Source organism: Lissotriton vulgaris, chromosome 12 (genome assembly GCF_964263255.1).
Source record: "Lissotriton vulgaris chromosome 12, aLisVul1.2, whole genome shotgun sequence".
Taxonomy (NCBI): domain Eukaryota; kingdom Metazoa; phylum Chordata; class Amphibia; order Caudata; family Salamandridae; genus Lissotriton; species Lissotriton vulgaris.
The window spans coordinates 444,757,284-444,773,163 of NC_141700.1; the positions used below are offsets into that span (position 1 = coordinate 444,757,284).

General features: G+C 35.3%; 8 non-coding genes across 8 annotated transcripts; all 8 read right to left on the reverse strand.

Moving 5' to 3' along the window:
* Positions 1-1,260: 1,260 nt before the first annotated feature.
* Positions 1,261-1,333, reverse strand: TRNAT-CGU (transfer RNA threonine (anticodon CGU)). The gene has a single exon. It is a non-coding gene; the product is annotated as a tRNA-Thr (tRNA).
* A 1,956-nt stretch (positions 1,334-3,289) lies between these two features.
* On the reverse strand, positions 3,290-3,362 carry TRNAT-CGU (transfer RNA threonine (anticodon CGU)). The gene has a single exon. It is a non-coding gene; the product is annotated as a tRNA-Thr (tRNA).
* Positions 3,363-3,799: 437 nt separating this feature from the next.
* TRNAT-AGU (transfer RNA threonine (anticodon AGU)) lies at positions 3,800-3,873 on the reverse strand. The gene has a single exon. It is a non-coding gene; the product is annotated as a tRNA-Thr (tRNA).
* Positions 3,874-4,308: 435 nt separating this feature from the next.
* TRNAT-CGU (transfer RNA threonine (anticodon CGU)) lies at positions 4,309-4,381 on the reverse strand. The gene has a single exon. It is a non-coding gene; the product is annotated as a tRNA-Thr (tRNA).
* Positions 4,382-5,325: 944 nt separating this feature from the next.
* TRNAT-CGU (transfer RNA threonine (anticodon CGU)) lies at positions 5,326-5,398 on the reverse strand. Its single transcript has one exon. It is a non-coding gene; the product is annotated as a tRNA-Thr (tRNA).
* A 1,961-nt stretch (positions 5,399-7,359) lies between these two features.
* On the reverse strand, positions 7,360-7,432 carry TRNAT-CGU (transfer RNA threonine (anticodon CGU)). Its single transcript has one exon. It is a non-coding gene; the product is annotated as a tRNA-Thr (tRNA).
* Positions 7,433-12,842: 5,410 nt separating this feature from the next.
* TRNAM-CAU (transfer RNA methionine (anticodon CAU)) lies at positions 12,843-12,915 on the reverse strand. Its single transcript has one exon. It is a non-coding gene; the product is annotated as a tRNA-Met (tRNA).
* A 1,963-nt stretch (positions 12,916-14,878) lies between these two features.
* Positions 14,879-14,951, reverse strand: TRNAL-CAA (transfer RNA leucine (anticodon CAA)). Its single transcript has one exon. It is a non-coding gene; the product is annotated as a tRNA-Leu (tRNA).
* Positions 14,952-15,880: the final 929 nt, after the last annotated feature.

Consider the following 15,880-nt stretch of genomic DNA (forward strand, 5'->3'; position numbering starts at 1 on the left):
CTTGCCGAAGAATGGATTAGTTGAATTCAACAATAGAGTGATCATTCACCTCTATCTTGTTCTTTGTCATTTTCTTTTCCCTATTTCAGTCAATGCATTCCTACAAAAATGTTCACAATACCAAGCATTGTATTTAATGTTTAAGATAACTTATTCTAAAGTTCATAGAACCAGATGTTTATTCTTAAATTGTATTCAACATTTGTTTGATGTAAATTATTCGGAAAGCATGGAGAAAACGGTTAGGTGCTGCTGAGATTTGAACTCAGGATTTCCTGTTTACGAGATAGGAGCTTTAACCACTAAGTCACAGCACCAACGGTAATAGTAAAAATGCATAAATAATTTATTGTTGATGATGAAAATGTGTTTTCTGCTATAAATTCTTCTTTATATGTATTGTAATCTTAAACACGAAAATATACTCAATCACTACGCAAGGATTCATATATTTTAATAAACAGGTACTCTTATAAAACCCAATTTCATTTCTTGAATTCTTTACAATTTCTTTTCATGAAGTTATTAATATTGCTCAAATCTAGGTAGAAATTTCATCTACGTCTTTCTCATAGATATGTATTTTTTTCATTTTGCAATAACAGTATTCATTCTATAATCTTGAAAATACTTGGGTTTTTATAAGGTTTAAGATGATCTGTTCAACAGTAAAATGAATCAGATTTTTATATTTTAATTGTATCGGAATAAGACCTAATGAAAATGATTTGTTATATAACAATGAGAAAAGCAAGGCGCTGCTGAGAGTTGAACTCAGGATCTCCTTTTTACTAAACATGCGCTTTAACCAGCTAAGCCACAGCACCCACTTGATTCTTAATTTTGAAACACTTTTCTTTATGCTGTTCAAGAGAATATTGCTTTTTCACTTTCATAGTCTTTTCTAAGTTCACACACTTCTCTACTCATAAACTTAAGATGAATGAAGACTCTTCACTTATTCAAAAACACCTCTCTAATTTGAAGTTTACCCTATTCATATCATTTTAAAATATACCTTGCTGAAGAATGGATTAGTTGAATTCAACAATAGAGTGATCATTCACCTGTATCTTGTTCTTTGTCATTTTCTTTTCCCTATTTCAATCAATGCATTCCTACAAAAATCTTCACAATACCAAGTGTTTTATTTAATTTTTAGGATAACATTCTAAAGTTCATAGAACCAGATGTTTATAATTAAATTGTATTCAACACTTGTTTGATGAAAATTACTCGGAAAGCATGGAGAAAACAGTTAAATGCTGCTGAGATTTGAACTCAGGATTTCCTGTTTACGAGACAGGAGCTTTAACCACTAAGCCACAGCACCAACCTTAATAGTAAAAAATGCATAAATAATTTATTGTTGATGATGAAAATGTGTTTTCTGCTATAAATTCTTCTTTATATGTATTGTAATCTTAAACACGAAAAGATACTCAATCACTACGCAAGGATTAATATGTTTTAATAAACAGGTACTCTTATAAAACCCAATTTAATTTCTTGAATTCTTTACAATTTTTTTCATGAAGGTAATAATATTGCTCCAATCTAGGTAGACATTTCATCTACGTCTTTCTCATAGATATGTATTTTTTTCATTTTGCAATAACAGTATTCATTCTATAATCTTGAAAATACTTGGGTTTTTATAAGGTTAAAGATGATCTGTTCAACAGTAAGATGAATCAGACTTTTATATTTTAATTGTATCGGAATAAGACCTAATGAAAATGATTTGTTATATAACAATGAGAAAAGCAAGGCACTGCTGAGAGTTGAACTCAGGATCTCCTGTAGACAGGCGCTTTAACCAGCTAAGCCACAGCACCCACTTGATTCTTTATTTTGAAACACTTTTCTTTATGGTGTTCAAGAGAATATTGCTTTTTCACTTTCATTTTCTTTTCTAAGTTCACACACTTCCCTACTCAAACACTTAAGATGAATGAAGACTCTTCACTTATTCAAAAACACCTCTCTAATTTGAAGTTTACCCTATTCATATCATTTTAAAATATACCTTGCTGAAGAATGGATTAGTTGAATTCAACAATAGAGTGATCATTCACCTCTATCTTGTTCTTTGTCATTTTCTTTTCCCTATTTCAGTCAATTCATTCCTACAAAAATCTTCACAATACCAAGCATTTTATTTAATGTTTAAGATAACTTATTCTAAAGTTCATAGAACCAGATGTTTATACTTAAATTGTATTCAACACTTGTTTGATGAAAATTATTCGGAAAGCATGGAGAAAACAGTTAAATGCTGCTGAGATTTGAATTCAGGATTTCCTGTTTAGGAGACAAGAGCTTTAACCGCTAAGCCACAGCACCAACGGTAATAGTAAAAAATGCATAAAGAATGTATTGTTGATGATGAAAATGTGTTTTCTGCTATAAATTCTTCTTTATATGTATTGTAATCTTAAACACGAAAAGATACTCAATCACTACGCAAGGATTCATATGTTTTAATAAACAGGTACTCTTATAAAACCCAATTTCATTTCTTGAATTCTTTACAATTTTTTTCATGAAGGTAATAATATTGCTCCAATCTAGGTAGACATTTCATCTACGTCATTCTCATAGATATGTATTTTTTTCATTTTGCAATAACAGTATTCATTCTATAATCTTGAAAATACTTGGGTTTTTATAAGGTTTAAGATGATCTGTTCAACAGTAAAATGAATCAGATTTTTATATTTTAATTGTATCGGAATAAGACCTAATGAAAATGATTTGTTATATAACAATGAGAAAAGCAAGGCGCTGCTGAGAGTTGAACTCAGGATCTCCTTTTTACTAAACAGGCGCTTTAACCAGCTAAGCCACAGCACCCACTTGATTCTTAAATTTGAAACACTTTTCTTTATGCTGTTCAAGAGAATATTGCTTTTTCACTTTCATATTCTTTTCTAAGTTCACACACTTCTCTACTCATGAACTTAAGATGAATGAAGACTCTTCACTTATTCAAAAACACCTCTCTAATTTGAGGTGTACCCTATTCATATCATTTTAAAATATACCTTGCTGAAGAATGGATTAGTTGAATTCAACAATAGAGTGATCATTCACCTCTGTCTTGTTCTTTGTCATTTTCTATTCCCTATTTCAATCAATGCATTCCTACAAAAATCTTCACAATACCAAGTATTTTATTTAATTTTTAAGATAACATTCTAAAGTTCATAGAACCAGATGTTTATACTTAAATTGTATTCAACACTTGTTTGATGAAAATTACTCGGAAAGCATGGAGAAAACAGTTAAATGCTGCTGAGATTTGAACTCAGGATTTCCTGTTTACGAGACAGGAGCTTTAACCACTAAGCCACAGCACCAACTGTAATAGTAAAAAATGCATAAATAATTTATTGTTGATGATGAAAATCTGTTTTCTGCTATAAATTCTTCTTTATATGTATTGTAATCTTAAACACGAAAAGATACTCAATCACTACGCAAGGATTAATATGTTTTAATAAACAGGTACTCTTATAAAACCCAATTTAATTTCTTGAATTCTTTACAATATTTTTTCATGAAGGTAATAATATTGCTCCAATCTAGGTAGACATTTCATCTACGTCTTTCTCATAGATATGTATTTTTTTCATTTTGCAATAACAGTATTCATTCTATAATCTTGAAAATACTTGGGTTTTTATAAGGTTAAAGATGATCTGTTCAACAGTAAGATGAATCAAACTTTTATATTTTAATTGTATCGGAATAAGACCTAATGAAAATGATTTTTTGTATAACAATGAGAAAAGCAAGGCACTGCTGAGAGTTGAACTCAGGATGTCCTGTTTACTAGACAGGCGCTTTAACCAGCTAAGCCACAGCACCCACATGATTCTTAAACTTGAAACACTTTTCTTTATGGTGTTCAAGAGAATATTGCTTTTTCACTTTCATATTCTTTTCTAAGTTCACACACTTCTCTACTCATAAACTTAAGATGAATGAAGACTCTTCACTTATTCAAAAACACCTCTCTAATTTGAAGTTTACCCTATTCATATAATTTTAAAATATACCTTGCTAAAGAATGGATTAGTTGAATTCAACAATAGAGTGATCATTCACCTCTATCTTGTTCTTTGTCATTTTCTTTTCCCTATTTCAATCAATGCATTCCTACAAAAATATTCACAATACCAAGTATTTTATTTAATTTTTAAGATAACTTATTCTAAAGTTCATAGAACCAGATGTTTATACTTAAATTGTATTCAACACTTGTTTGATGAAAAAAATTCGGAAAGCATGGAGAAAACAGTTAAATGCTGCTGAGATTTGAACTCAGGATTTCCTGTTTACGAGACAGGAGCTTTAACCACTAAGCCACAGCACCAACGGTAATAGTAAAAAATGCATAAAAAATTTATTGTTGATGATGAAAATGTGTTTTCTGCTATAAATTCTTCTTTATATATATTGTAATCTTAAACACGAAAAGATACTCAATCACTACGCAAGGATTAATATGTTTTAATAAACAGGTACTCTTATAAAACCCAATTTCATTTCTTGAATTCTTTAAAAAAAAAATCATGAAGGTATTAATATTGCTCAAATCTAGGTAGAAATTTCATCTATGTCTTTCTCATAGATTTGTATTTTTTTCATTTTGCAATAACAGTATTCATTCTATAATCTTGAACATACTTCTGTTTTTATAAGGTTTAAGATGATCTGTTCAACAGTAAGATGAATCAGACTTTTATATTTTAATTGTATCGGAATAAGACCTAATGAAAATGATTTGTTATATAACAATGAGAAAAGCAAGGCGCTGCTGAGATTTGAACTCAGGATCTCCTTTTTACTAAACAGGTGCTTTAACCAGCTAAGCCACAGCACCCACTTCATTTTTTATTTTGAAACACTTTTCTTTATGGTGTTCAAGAGAATATTGCTTTTTCACTTTCATATTCTTTTCTAAGTTCACACACTTTTCTACTCAAACACTTAAGATGAATGACGACTCTTCATTTATTCAAAAACACCTCTCTAATTTGAAGTTTACCCTATTCATATCATTTTAAAATATACCTTGCTGAAGAATAGATTAGTTGAATTCCACCATAGAGTGATCATTCACCTCTATCTTGTTCTTTGTCATTTTCTTTTCCCTATTTCAGTCAATGCATTCCTACAAAAATCTTCACAATACCAAGCATTTTATTTATTTTTAAGATAACTTATTCTAAAGTTCATAGAACCAGATGTTTATTCTTAAATTGTATTCAACACTTGTTTGATGAAAATTATTCGGAAAGCATGGAGAAAACAGTTAGGTGCTGCTGAGATTTGAACTCAGGATTTCCTGTTTACGAGACAGGCGCTGTAACCACTAAGCCACAGCACCAACGTTAATATGAGAAATGCATAAATAATTCATTGTTGATGATGAAAATGTGTTTCCTGCTATAAATTCTTCTTTATATGTATTGTAATCTTAAACACGAAAACATACTCAATCACTACGCAAGTATTAATATGTTTTATTAAACAGGTACTCTTATAAAACCCAATTTCATTTCTTGAATTCTTTACAACTTTTTTTTCATGAAGGTAATAATATTGCTCCAATCTAGGTAGACATTTCATCTACGTCTTTCTCATAGATAAGTATTTTTTTCGTTTTGCAATAACAGTATTCATTCTATAATCTTGAAAATACTTGGGTTTTTATAAGGTTAAAGATGATCTGTTCAACAGTAAGATGAATCAGACTTTTATATTTTAATTGTATCGGAATAAGACCTAATGAAAATGATTTGTTATATAACAATGAGAAAAGCAAGGCACTGCTGAGAGTTGAACTCAGGATCTCCGGTTTACTAGACAGGCGCTTTAACCAGCTTAGCCACAGCACCCACTTGATTCAGAAGTTTGAAACACTTTTCTTTATGGTGTTCAAGAGAATATTGCTTTTTCACTTTCATATTCTTTTCTAAGTTCACACACTTCTCTACTCAAACATTTAAGATGAATGAAGACTCTTCACTTATTCAAAAACACCCCTCTAATTTGAAGTTTACCCTATTCATATCATTTTAAAATATACCTTGCTGAAGAATGGATTAGTTAAATTCAACAATAGAGTGATCACTCACCTCTATCTTGTTCTTTGTCATTTTCTTTTCCCTATTTCAGTCAATGCCTTCCTACAAAAATCTTCACAATACCAAGCATTTTATTTAATTTTTAAGATACATTATTCTAAAGTTCATAGAACCAGATGTTTATTCTTAAATTGTATTCAACATTTGTTTGATGAAAATAATTTGGAAAGCATGGAGAAAACAGTTAGGTGCTGCTGAGATTTGAACTCAGGATTTTCTGTTTACGAGACAGGCGCTTTAACCACAAAGCCACAGCACCAACGTTAATAGTAAGAAATGCATAAATAATTTATTGTTGATGATGAAAATGTGTTTCCTGCTATAAATTCTTCTTTATATGTATTGTAATCTTAAACACGAAAAGATACTCAATCACTACGCAAGTATTAATATGTTTTAATAAACAGGTACTCTTATAAAACCCAATTTCATTTCTTGAATTCTTTAAATAAAAATCATGAAGGTATTAATATTGCTCAAATCTAGGTAGAAATTTCATCTACGTCTTTCTCATAGATATGTATTTTTTTCATTTTGCAATAACAGTATTCATTCTATAATCTTGAAAATACTTGGGTTTTTATAAGGTTTAAGATGATCTGTTCAACAGTAAGATGAATCAGACTTTTATATTTTAATTGTATCCGAATAAGACCTAATGAAAATGATTTGTTATATAACAATAAGAAAAGCAAGGCGCTGCTGAGAGTTTAACTCAGGATCTCCTTTTTACTAAACAGGCGCTTTAACCAGCTAAGCCACCGCACTCACTTGAATCTTAATTTTGAAACACTTTTCTTTATGCTGTTCAAGAGAATATTGCTTTTTCACTTTCATAGTCTTTTCTAAGTTCACACACTTCTCTACTCATAAACTTAAGATGAATGAAGACTCTTCACTTATTCAAAAACACCTCTCTAATTTGAAGTTTACCCTATTCATATAATTTTAAAATATACCTTGCTGAAGAATGGATTAGTTGAATTCAACAATAGAGTGAACGTTCACCTCTATCTTGTTCTTTGTCATTTTCTTTTCCCTATTTCAATCAATGCATTCCTACAAAAATCTTCACAATACCAAGTATTTTATTTAATTTTTAGGATAACATTCTAAAGTTCATAGAACCAGATGTTTATACTTAAATTGTATTCAACACTTGTTTGATGAAAATTACTCGGAAAGCATGGAGAAAACAGTTAAATGCTGCTGAGATTTGAACTCAGGATTTCCTGTTTACGAGACAGGAGCTTTAACCACTAAGCCACAGCACCAACGGCAATAGTAAAAAATGCATAAAGAATTTATTGTTGATGATGAAAATGTGTTTTCTGCTATAAATTCTTCTTTATATGTATTGTAATCTTAAACACGAAAAGATACTCAATCACTACGCAAGGATTGATATGTTTTAATAAACAGGTACTCTTATAAAACCCAATTTCATTTCTTGAATTCTTTACAATTTTGTTTCATGAAGGTATTAATATTGCTCAAATCTAGGTAGAAATTTCATCTACGTCTTTCTCATAGATATGTATTTTTTTCATTTTGCAATAACAGTATTCATTCTATAATCTTGAAAATACTTGGGTTTTTATAAGGTTTAAGATGATCTGTTCAACAGTAATATGAATCAGACTTTTATATTTTAATTGTATCGGAATAAGACCTAATGAAAATGATTTGTTATATAACAATGAGAAAAGCAGGGCGCTGCTGAGAGTTGAACTCAGGATCTCCTTTTTACTAAACTGGCGCTTTAACCGGCTAAGCCACAGCACCCACTTGATTCTTAATTTTGAAACACTTTTCTTTATGGTGTTCAAGAGAATATTGCTTTTCCACTTTCATATTCTTTTCTAAGTTCACACACTTCTCTACTCAAACACTTTAGATGAATGAAGACTCTTCACTTATTCAAAAAGACTTCTCTAATTTGAAGTTTACCCTATTCATATCATTTTAAAATATATCTTGCTGACGAATGGATTAGTTGAATTCAACAATAGAGTGATCATTCACCTCTATCTTGTTCTTTGTCATTTTCTTTTCCCTATTTCAGTCAATGCATTCCTACAAAAATCTTAATACCAAGCATTTAATTTAATTTTTAAGATAACTTATTCTAAAGTTCATAGAACCAGATGTTTATTCTAAAATTGTATTCAACACTACGTCTTTCTCATAGATATGTAGTTTTTTTATTTTGCAATAACAGTATTCATTCTATATTCTTGAAAATACTTGGGTTTTTATAAGGTTTAAGATGATCTTTTCAACAGTAAGACAAGGAACATCATCGCTACTTAGCGCCTCACGCTTATCTCGCTGAACAGCGTTTTTAAAATCTTCTTTTGTGTATTTGCTATTTCTTTTTGCTGACTGCATTGGTTTTTTAAAATTGCGCCTTACCTGCATTCTAATTGGCATCCACCGCTGCTCGAGCAGGTCCGGTTCTCGGGGTGGGCTCATTTTGCAGCAGACATCTTGGAGTGGGGTAGGAGTTTGGGCACCATCTTTTAGCGAGCACTCTAGTGCGCTGTAGCATAGGTGGGACGCCTACTTAAGGCGAGCTGCTTCAGGGTTCGGCCTGACAAGGAATATCATCGCTACTTAGCGCCTCGCGCTTATCTCGCTAAACAGCGTTTTTAAAATCTTCTTTTGTGTATTTGCTATTTCTTTTTTGCTGACTGCAATGGTTTTTTAAAATTGCCCCTTACCTGCATTCTAATTGGCATCCACCGCTGCTCGAGCGGGTCCGGTTCTCGGGGTGGGCTCATTTTGCAGCAGACATCTTGGAGTGGGGTAGGAGTTTGGGCGCCATCTTTTAGCGAGCGCTCTAGTGCGCTGTAGCATAGGTGGGACACCTACTTAAAGTTCCCTGCCTAGCGCAGCGGTATCGCCCTCGCTTAGCCTGAGTCGTGCCAGAGTCCTGCCCGTCTGCGCCCGTCCGCGTACGGTCGTGTTGGTCGGGGTGGGACTCTGTCCATCGCTTGATGTTGCACGATGCTTCGTTACACCAGGGAAGCTCTTGTGTCCATCGGCCGGTGTTTGCCATCATGCGATACTGCTCGTGTACATCCTTTTTGTGGTCCACATCAGTGTGCATGCGGTAGGTGGATGCTTGAAGCCCCCGCCTTATTGGGCGATGCCGGAGCTAAGTTAGCTACTGGCAGCACACTTCCCTCGCATCTCATTACCATCTGGAACCTAAATGTGAGGTCGTTGGCTAAACACCACCAGGACATAGCTGACCTCTTGGGACAGGAACTCCCTGATATTATCTGTCTGACAGAGACTTGGCTCCAGGACTCTGACACAGCTCTTCTCAATCTGGCCTTTCCTTCTGGGTATTCGATCTACATGCTCAATCGCCCCTCGAGGGGTGGAGGAATTGCGCTTGCCATCAAATCCTGCTACCCTTGCGATTGGAGAGGGCAAAGGATCGCGGGCTGTGAAAGTGCCCTGTTTAAGGTTTCTGTTACACCTTGCTTTACTTTTTCAGGCCTGCTAATTTACCGCCCACCTGGCAGTGATGTGGCATTTAGGGAGGCTCTCCCTGATGCTGTAAGCTCACTGGCAGTGGGGTGTGACAACTTTTCTATCTTAGGGGACTTGAATCTCCATTTTGACACCTTGGCTTTACCCTCAGTGGGAGGTATTGTGACTGATCTTGAGGCCCTTCAACTGCTCCAACTGGTCTCGGACCCCACCCATGTTGGTGGTCATATTCTGGACCCCTTCTTCTCGAATTTAGCTGAGGTAAAAGTGGCCTCCCCTCTTCTTATGTCTTGGACATATCACTCGTTGGTGACTATCAAATGCCCACTACCATAGCCTCCGTTTAAACCCTCGACGCAAGTCTTGCCCAGACGGCGTTGGAGTAAATTAAAACTGGAAGACTTCCACCGTCTTCTCTCCGAGGACCCATTGGGCCCTGCGGAGAATGTGGAATCTGGTTACGACCATTTCTGCGAATGGTTAACCAGAGCCCTTGATTTCCTGATTCCAATGACTGCGAGTAGGTGTGGACCGCGAGACCCTAGTCCCTGGTATAATGGTACACAGCGTGCGTTGAAAAGCTCTTGCAGACGTGCGGAGAGAGACTGGCGGAAAACGTATGACAACAGCAAAAAATCCTTTTATATGGCTACCGTTAAGTCTTATCACCGAGCGGTCTGCAGAGCCCGGGCTGCAGTCTATGCCCTGGAATTCCGCAACAGTCCTAATCCATCCAAAACCATTTTTAAAGCTCTCAAGGATCTTGATGCTAAAAAGCCCTCCGCCGACGTCATTGGTTCCAACACTCAATGTGAAACGCTGGCGGCCTTCTTTTTGGAGAAGGTCCATTTCATCTATAGAGCTTTTCCCACGGCTGCACCTACCGGTGTCGGGCTGCATAATCCCCCCAGACAGGTGGTGTAAGATTCTCTCCCCTGTCTCACACCGGAGATTTTTAAGACTCTAGCTCTTCGGGTTAAGTCGGGGTCTCCGGCTGACCCGCTCAAGCCAGCAATTTTTAGAGACTTGACACCCTCTAACCCAGTCTGGGATCTGATCAACATCTCGCTCTCGTCTGGCCTAGTACCTTTGAAATAGAAGCAGGCAGTAGTAATGCCCATTTTGAAGAAGCCATCTCCCGACCCTAGTAAACCAGAGAATTATAGGCCGATCTCGCTTCTCCCGTGGCCAGCCAAAGTCGCCGAGGTGCATGTTAACACCGCCCTCTCTGACCATCTCTCGCGCACTAACGTTCTGGATGATACACAGAACAGCTTTCGAGCTGGCCACAGCATGGAGACAGCACTCCTGTTTATGGCTGAGCATCTGCGGGCGGTGCTCGACGCGGGTCAAACGGCGGCGCTTGTTTTATTAGACCTGAGTGCCGCCTTCGACACCGTCTCGCATGGGATCCTCCTGCAGCGCCTTGAGGAGGCAGGCGTGACCGGCACTGCACTGCAGTGGTTCCGATCATTTCTGGTGGATCGTTCTTTCTGTGTGGCTGCCCCGCCCCACCAGTCCAAATTCCATCCTCTGATGCTTGGGGTCCCGCAGGGGTCCTCGCTGAGTCCCACGTTGTTCAATCTATACGTGAGGCCGCTGGCTGAGGTTGTAAAGCACTGCGGTATGACCATGGTGTCATACGCGGATGATACTCAGCTAGCGGTCACAATCAGCGGGGATTCCGGGGTGGAAGCCCCAAGATTCCGAGATGGACTGCGGGCGGTGGCCAGCTGGATGACGTCCAACTGTCTCCAACTGAATGCCAAAAAGACAGAGATTATGGTCTTTGGCAAACAGACGGAACTTTGGGGCGACACCTGGTGGCCCCCCGAGTTGGGCCCCACCCCTACTCCGGCCTCGGAGATTAAAAATCTGGGGGGATGGTTGGACCCTACTCTTAGTTTTGTTGGCCATACTAAAAGAACTGCGGCCTGCTGCTTCGGCATTCTGCGCAATTTGAGACCTGCACTCAAATTCTTTGACGCTGCGACCCGTCAACTTGTGGTTCAGGCGACGGTGTTGTCTCGGCTGGATTATGCCAGCTCCCTTTTTATAGGGTTAAATCAGGCCGAGCTCACCCGCCTCCAGCGAGTGCAAAATGCAGCCGCCAGAGCAGTAGTAGGCCTTCCTAGGGCTTGTTCTGTCTCTCACACCCTGCGTGCTCTCCATTGGCTACCCATCAGGCAGAGGATTTATTTTAAAGTGTTGTGTATGTCTTTTAAGATCTTAAAGGGTCCCTCTGCTCAGATACTTCACAATCTTCTGTGTTTCTACATTCCTGGGCGCTCTCTTCGCTCTTCGGACCGCGAATTAGCTGCAGTTCCTCGTTTCAAACGCAGCCGAGCTGGAGGACGCTCCTTTCGGGGTCGGGCGGCTGTGTTATGGAATGCCCTTCCATTTGAAATCCGGACCCTTGCCGACCTGCTTTCTTTCCGTAGAGTGGTCAAGACTCTTTTGTTCCCGTAGTGTTCCTTCTTAAACGCTTATTTCTTTCAGTTATGTTGTGTGGCCTCCTTGTCAGGCGCCGGGACGCTCCTTCGCTGGAGCAGCTGCGTGCATTATAAATGCCATTAACATAACATAACAAGATGAATCAGACTTTTATATTTTAATTGTATCGGAATAAGACCTAATGAAAATGATTTGTTTTGTAACAATTAGAAAAGCAAGGCGCTGCTGAGAGTTGAACTTAGGATCTCCTGTTTACTAGACAGGCGCTTTAACCAGCTAACCGACAGCACCCACTTGATTCTTAATTTTGAAACACTTTTCTTTATGGTGTTCAAGAGAATATTGCTTTTTCACGTTCATATTCTTTTCTAAGTTCACACACTTCTCTACTCAAACACTTTAGATGAATGAAGACTCTTCACTTATACAAAAATACTTCTCTAATTTGAAGTTTACCCTATTCATATCGTTTTAAAATATACCTTGCTGACGAATGGATTAGTTGAATTCAACAATAGAGTGATCATTCACCTCTATCTTGTTCTTTGTCATTTTCTTTTCCCTATTTCAGTCAATGCATTCCTACAAAAATCTACACAATACCAAGCATTTTATTTAATTTTTAAGATAACTTATTCTAAAGTTCATAGAACCAGATGTTTATTCTTAAATTGTATTCAACACTTGTTTGATGAAAATTATTCGGAAAGCTTGGAGAAAACAGTTAGGTGCTGCTGAGATTTGAACTCAGGATTTCCTGTTTATGAGACAAGCACTTTAACCACTAAGCCACAGCACCAACGTTAATAGTAAAAATTGCATAAATAATTTATTGTTGATGATGAAAATGTGTTTCCTGCTATAAATTCTTCTTTATATGTATTGTAATCTTAAACACGAAAAGATACTCAATCACTACGCAAGTATTAATATGTTTTAATAAACAGGTACTCTTATAAAACCCAATTTCATTTCTTGAATTCTTTACAATTTTGTTTCATGAAGGTATTAATATTGCTCAAATCTAGGTGGAAATTTAATCTACGTCTTTCTCATAGATATGTATTTTTTTCATTTTACAATAACAGTATTCATTCTATAATCTTGAAAATACGTGGGTTTTTATAAGGTTTAAGATGAGCTGTTCAACAGTAATATGAATCAGACTTTTATATTTTAATTGTATCGGAATAAGACCTAATGAAAATGATTTGTTATATAACAATGAGAAAAGCAGGGTGCTGCTGAGAGTTGAACTCAGGATCTCCTTTTTACTAAACTGGCGCTTTAACCAGCTAAGCCACAGCACCCACCTGATTCCTAATTTTGAAACACTTTTCTTTATGGTGTTCAAGAGAATATTGCTTTTCCACTTTCATATTCTTTTCTAAGTTCACACACTTCTCTACTCAAACACTTTAGATGAATGAAGACTCTTCACTTATTCAAAAATACTTCTCTAATTTGAAGTTTACCCTATTCATATCATTTTAAAATATACCTTGCTGACGAATGGATTAGTTGAATTCAACAATAGAGTGATCATTCACCTCTATCTTGTTCTTTGTCATTTTCTTTTCCCTATTTCAGTCAATGCATTCCTACAAAAATCTTAACAATACCAAGCATTTAATTTAATTTTTAAGATAACTTATTCTAAAGTTCATAGAACCAGATGTTTAGTCTAAAATTGTATTCAACACTTGTTTGATGAAAATTATTCGGAAAGCATGGAGAAAACAGTTGAGTGCTGCTGGTATTTGAACTCAGGATTTCCTGTTTACCATACAGGCGCTTTAACCACTAAGCCACAGCACCAACGTTAATAGTAAAAAATTCATAAATCATTTATTGTTGATGATGAAAATGTGTTTCTGCCATAAATTCTTCTTTATATGTATTGTAATCTTAAACACAAAAAGATACTCAATCACTACGCAAGGATTAATATGTTTTAAAAACAGGTACTCTTATAAAACCCAATTTCATTTCTTGAATTTTTTACAATTTTTTTTCATGAAGGTATTAATATTGCTCAAATCTAGGTAGAAATGTCATCTACGTCTTTCTCATAGATATGTATTTTTTTCATTTTGCAATAACAGTATTCATTCTATAATCTTGGAAATACTTGGGTTTTTATAAGGTTTAAGATGATCTGTTCAACAGTAAGATGAATCAGATTTTTATATTTTAATTGTATCGGAATAAGACCTAATAAAAATGATTTGTTATATAACAATGAGAAAAGCAAGGCGCTGCTGAGAGTTGAACTCAGGATCTCCTTTTGACTAAACAGGCGCTTTAACCAGCTAAGCCACAGCACTCACTTGATTTTTAATTTTGAAACACTTTTCTTTATGGTGTTCAAGAGAATATTGCTTTTTCACTTTCATATTCTTTTCTAAGTTCACACACTTCTCTACTCAAACACTTAAGATGAATGAAGACTCTTCACTGATTCAAAAACACCTCTCTAATTTGAAGTTTACCCTATTCATATCATTTTAAAATATATCTTGCTGAAGAATGGATTAGTTGAATTCCACAATAGAGTGATCATTCACCTCTATCTTGTTCTTTGTCATTTTCTTTTCCCTATTTCAGTCAATGCATTCCTACAAAAATCTTCACAATACCAAGCATTTAATTTAATTTTTAAGATAACTTATTCTAAAGTTCATAGAACCAAATGTTTATTCTTAAATTGTATTCAACACTTGTTTGATGTAAATTATTCGGAAAGCATGGAGAAAACAGTTAGGCGATGCTGAGATTCGAACTCAGGATTTCCTGTTTTTGAGACAGGAGCTTTAACCACTAAGCCACAGCACCAACATTAATAGTAAGAAATGCATAAATAATTCATTGTTGATGATGAAAATGTGTTTTCTGCTATAAATTCTTCTTTATATGTATTGTAATCTTAAACACGAAAAGATACTCAATCACTACGCAAGGATTAATATGTTTTAATAAACAGGTACTCTTATAAAACCCAATTTCATTTCTTGAATTCTTTAAAAAAAAATCATGAAGGTATTAATATTGGTCAAATCTAGGTAGAAATGTCATCTACGTCTTTCTCATAGATATGTATTTTTTTAATTTGGCAATAACAGTATTCATTCTATAATCTTGAAAATACTTGGGTTTTTATAAGGTTAAAGATGATCTGTTCAACAGTAAGATGAATCAGACTTTTATATTTTAATTGTATCGGAATAAGACCTAATGAAAATGATTTGTTATATAACAATGAGAAAAGCAAGGCGCTGCTGAGATTTGAACTCAGGATCTCCGGTTTACTAGACAGGCGCTTTAACCAGCTAAGCCACAGGACCCACTTGATTCTTAAATTTGAAACACTTTTCTTTATGGTGTTCAAGAGAATATTGCTTTTTCACTTTCATATTCTTTTCTAAGTTCACACACTTCTCTACTCAAACACTTAAGATGAATGAAGACTCTTCACTTATTCAAAAATACCTCTCTAATTTGAAGTTTACCCTATTCATATCATTTTAAAATATACCTTGCTGAATAATGGATTAGTCGAATTCCACAATAGAGTGATCATTCACCTCTATCTTGTTCTTTGTCATTTTCTTTTCCTTATTTCAGTCAATGCGTTCCTACAAAAATCTTCACAATACCAAGCATTTTATTTAATTTTTAAGATAACTTATTCTAAAGTTCATAGAACCAGATGTTTATACTTAAATTGTATTCAACACTTGTTTGATGAAAATTATTCGGAAAGC